A 5,691-nucleotide genomic window follows, 5' to 3' on the forward strand; every position below is an offset into this window, starting at 1 on the left:
TTCCGCTTCCTCAAAGCCGCCGCACTTGTCGACGGCCCTCCACGGCAGGTTCAGACACATTCAAAACGCTCACGGCATGAGGAACGGCAAAAACCCGCTCCTCCACACTTGCACCCGCTGCTCCGGGCGAGCCATCTGCGGCTCCCGCGGGAACAGCGCTCCCCTCACGCGCACCAACTGAGCTGACAGCGCTTTCCGAAGTTGCCTTCCTCAGGCGCTGCTTGCTCCTCCGCCTTACCTCGCTGTTCGATGACGACTCCGACAAGGTCACCTCATCTTCCGACGTCATCCTACAATTTTCAAAAGCCCCCTTCTCAGCGGGCTTCTTTTTGCGTGGCGGCATCGTCCGCAGGTGTGCGCTTATCTATTTAATATATAAATAGCACGCACACACACACACACACGTAGAAGCTGGCGGTTTCACACACACACACGAACGCCTGTTGCTCACGCAGCAACGACGTAAACAAAGCAATAAAACTTTATTGCTGATAAGCGCACAAAATGTAAACAAGATACCGTTGCTTGAAAGCACCGTTATCTTAAAATTGTTTGCGAAGCGAGCGATGAAATAAACACGTCTGTTCCCAACGACTGTCTGAAACGAACTGAGTAGATAGGGACATGAAAGTCAGTGGGCTTAACGTGAGCACCTGCCGCGATGGCTTAATCTCACGGTTCCTAGTATAGGATTAATTCAAGCGTCAATCACCGCCCCCTTGGAACAATTCCGCAGGTACCAATTAAAGACACGACTGTTTGGTTGTGACTTCTACCTTGGTTTGGCACGAGGACTATCTAAGCCTCTTCCGTAATCTGGGTCACGGAACCCGGTTGTATGACGCAACTCCACGTCGAGCGATGCTCTACCCGCATTTGGGTGTTAAACCACAACCACCACGATACTCCCCGAAGGGCCGCACCAACTAACCAGGACGGAACAAGTTCCGTGGGCTCCTGGTTACCCGTGGTACCAGATTAAAAGCCTCCGGTCAGGCCTCGTACCAGAAGGGCACTTCCAATTTAAACTCCAAAACAGTTAAGGTTGGTAGCCCCATCACAACACAATGTTCAACAAAAATTACCATTCAGAAACACCCCCACATTCGTACCCCCACATTCTCACATCTACCATCCATCATCATTCATACAATTCCTTCCTGCAATTGCAAACGTCGCCTGGAAAATGCAGCTCTAGCAAACTCACTCATTCTTCTAACCCTATCACTAGTGGAGAGTGATTGACTTACGTCAAGCCCGCCACTAACCTCACTTATACCCATCCCCCTCAGATCTCGAAAATCTGCATACCTTGTGCACTCACAGAGAACATGCTCCCATGTCTCAGCAGCCGAGCCACAACGGCATTCTGGACTGTCATAAAGGTTCCTCGAATGCAAGAATGCATTGAGGGAACCGTGACCAGTCAACAGGAATCCAAGACTCAGGCCGAACCCAAAGTCTGGTCGGCTGCCGGCAAATGTAACCTCCCGTATAAACCGATGAGTGACACGCCCATTCACGCTAGTGTCCCATCTGACTTGCCAGTCAGACAAAACACACTCTTTCACCAATCTCTTGCATTCACTAAGCCCTAAACTCTCCACATCCCTACCCGCTAGCCAATCATTCTGCAGCAATGGCAGCCGCCTCTTGATCCTGTACATCAAGGCTCGACGCCTGATCACCAAGTCAAGAGGGGCTACTCCTAACAGTACCTGCATTGCCTCCGTAGAGACAGTGCGGCACACAGGCAAACAACCTAACAGAAGCACTCTCTGGCAAGCCAGCACTTTCTTTCTGCCGACCACAGTCGTGACCGCCTTGCACCATACAGACGATCCATATGCTGCACATGCAACAAACAGACCCTCATAGATGGTGCGGACAGCACGTCTGCTTAGGCCCCAGTCAGACCTCAAAATACGACGCACTTGCCCCACCAAACCAAGTAGCCGGGCCTTGAGACCAGCGATATGAGGAGTGAAACACATCCTCTCGCCGAAGGTTATGCCGAGGTATTTCACCTCAGACGCATACCTCACATTCACTCCATTCAGTCTGACAATGGGTGGCCGACTAGCTGCCAATCTGCCCTTGAGCAGCATTGACACTGTCTTGTCCATTGCAAGACTGACCCCAACACTTTCACCCCACTCATACACAGTGCGCAAGCACATACCCGCATTCGTCTCGATCTCAAGACGCGACCGACCCTCAATCAAGATAAGCAGATCGTCCGCATACGCACAACATTTACACATCTGCTCAAGCTGCACCAGCAAGGGGTCCATCATTAGGTTCCAAAAGAATGGGCCACAGATAGATCCCTGCGGGCAGCCACGAACAACATTTACGCTCACACATTCACACCGCCCTACAGCACACGCACGTCTGCCAGAGAAATAGCTCTTCCAGAGACCTAATTCTCGGCACCCGCATTCATCCAACCTTCTTAAAACACTCGCCCAACTCAGGTAGTCGAAAGCACCTTTAAAATCAACAAAGATGCCCAAGACATACGTGGAGCTGCTAGCCTCAACAGAGTCACTAACATACCTCCACGCATCCTCAACACATCTGCCCTGCCTAAAACCGAATTGCCTGTCAGACATTTGGTCACTCATTCTCTCCTGAAGCCTTTCTACCATAATCCTTTCCAGAACTTTTCCAAGAACCGGAAGAAGACTGATGCCCCGAAAAGATCTAGGATTGCTCCTGATCCTGTCAGGCGACTTCAGGAGCACTATCACTCTGGCACACTTCCATTCACTGGGGAAATAACCCTCATTCAGACACTTCGCATACATCGCATTCATATACTCTGGAATTGACTTCCAGACACTTTTACACATTTCTCCAGTGAATCCATCCATACCAGGTGACTTCCTCGACTTTAACCTCGAGAAAGCCACCTCCAACTCACTATCCAGAAGCGGATCAACAGGCCTAACCACACTAGGTGGTGAGTCCTGATGATCCGCTCTGGGGAAGAATTCATTCAACAAGACATTCATGCAATCCCTCCATGCCGTTAACTGAACGTTACCAACACGGAGGCTACTTACATCCGTTTCCCGGCCTCTACCTCGAACTATTTTATAAACACGACCCCAGGGTCCCTCTTATTGCGCTCCAGGAAGTAGATAGGGACAGTAGGAATCTCGTTCATCCATTCATGCGCGTCACTAATTAGATGACGAGGCATTTGGCTACCTTAACAGAGTCATAGTTACTCCCGCCGTTGACCTGCGCTTACTTGAATTTCTTCACTTTGACATTCAGAGCACTGGGCAGAAATCACGTTGTGTCAACATCCGCTAGGGCCATCACAATGGTTTGTTTTAATTAGACAGTAAGATTCCCCAAGTCCGTGCCAGTTCTGAATTGATTGTTAATTGATAATCGTTATAATTTAAAAGAACTAATTGGTTGCCCAACAAGTATTTTTAAAATTTTAGCAAGAAAGTTCTACAATTGGCTACGTAACTAAACTATCCGGGGAACAAGAAACTACCATAAATGATAAAATCTTTATTTACCCAGAACGAGCACATAAACCATGTTATTGTTTCCCAACCAAACCCGACTATCTCAATCTTCAGAGCCAATCCTTATCCCGAAGTTACGGATCTAATTTGCCGACTTCCCTTACCTACATTATTCTATCGACTAGAGACTCTTCACCTTGGAGACCAGCTGCGAATATTGGTACGGCCTGTTGAGAAGTTTGCGTGTCCCCACCACAAATTTTCAAGGTCCGAGGAGAAAATATCGACACAACAGTATATGTCATGCTCTTCTAGTCCATCTACCATATCTCTCTGCGAAAGACTTCCATTGTAGTACGGCTATAAAACAGAAAAGAAAACTCTTCCGATACCTCTCGACGGCTTTTTTATGGTCGTTCCTGTTGCCAGGATGAGCACGAGGCCCATATTTAATAACAAACGGATACTCAACAGGTTACGGAATTGGAACCGTATTCCCTTTCGTTCAAAATTATTCAAGTGTATAAAAATCGGTTAGATGATAAATATATTTAGATTTTTCTTTACTTGAAAATTTTCGGCTTTCGCCTTGAACTTAGGACCGACTAACTCGTGATCAACCACTGTTCACACGAAACCCTTCTCCACTTCAGTCCTCCAAGGTCTCATTCGATTATTTGCTACTGCCACCAAGATCTGTACCAATAGCGGCTCCATGCAGGCTTACGCCAAACACTTCTATGCACACCATTGTACCTTCCTTCTCACTAAAGTTTCAAATTTTATATTACAAGTAATATAAACCATCTACTTTAGCGGTAATGTATATGTATACAACTTAAGCGCCATCCATTTTAAGGGCTAGTTGCTTCGGCAGGTGAGCAGGAGTGTGTCCTTAGCGGATTTCGACTTCCACGATCACCGTCCTGCTGTTTTAAGCAACCAACGCCTTTCATGGTTTCTGTATGAGTTGTTAATTTGAGCACATTACGTTTGTCTCATCCCACAGCGCCAGTTCTGCTTACCAAAAGTGGCCCACTGGGCACATTATATCATAACCTTAAACTTCATATCAAGAAAGTTAAGGTTCTTACCCATTTAAAGTTTGAGAATAGGTTAAGATCGTTTCGACCCTAAAGCCTCTAATCATTCGCTTTACCAGATAAGATTATTTTATACAACAGTTAAATGCACCAGCTATCCTGAGGGAAACTTCGGAAGGAACCAACTACTAGATGGTTCGATTGGTCTTTCGCCCCTTTACTCAATTCTGACAATCGATTTGCACGTCAGAACTGTTTCGGTCTTCCATCAGGGTTTCCCCTGACTTCAACCTGATCAAGTATAGTTCACCATCTTTCGGGTCACAGCATATATGCTCAAGGTACGTTCCAGTTAGAGGCATAAATAATATAAAAATTATTATACATAACTATATAGAGCGCCCCGGGATTGCGTTAATTAACTATAAATAGTTAAAAAACTAATCCCATTAATAGTCAAGTTAATTACGCTATTAGGTTTATATCCCAATAACTTGCACATATGTTAGACTCCTTGGTCCGTGTTTCAAGACGGGTCCCGAAGGTATCCTGAATCTTTCGCATTGTTAATCATACAAATGCATATAATAAACACAAATATCAATGATAATTATGCCATTATATAATTCCGAAAAATTAACGCACTGTAATCATATAAATCTATCAGCACTTTATCAAATTTATATCTTTTATTTTATGTTAAAATGCCAAGCATATAATTCAAATAAGCAATCAGACATAATTTTATGATAAATATTTATGCTAATAGATAACAATGTCCTTATATGGAAAAAATGCACACTATTATTATAATATTGTTTAAAATATTACAATTCTAATGATGAATTTTCCATAACGGATATTCAGGTTCATCGGGCTTAACCTCTAAGCAGTTTCACGTACTATTTAACTCTCTATTCAGAGTTCTTTTCAACTTTCCCTCACGGTACTTGTTTACTATCGGTCTCATGGTTATATTTAGTTTTAGATGGATTTTACCACCCACTTAGTGCTGCACTATCAAGCAACACGACTCTTTGGAAACACCATCTAGTAATCATTAACATTATACGGGCCTGGCACTCTCTATGGGTAAATTGCCTCATTTAAGAAGGACTTAAATCGTTAACTTCTCATACTAGAATATTGATGTTCCG

This window comes from Drosophila virilis, unplaced genomic scaffold (assembly GCF_030788295.1).
Source record: "Drosophila virilis strain 15010-1051.87 unplaced genomic scaffold, Dvir_AGI_RSII-ME tig00001934, whole genome shotgun sequence".
NCBI classification, from domain to species: Eukaryota; Metazoa; Arthropoda; class Insecta; order Diptera; family Drosophilidae; genus Drosophila; species Drosophila virilis.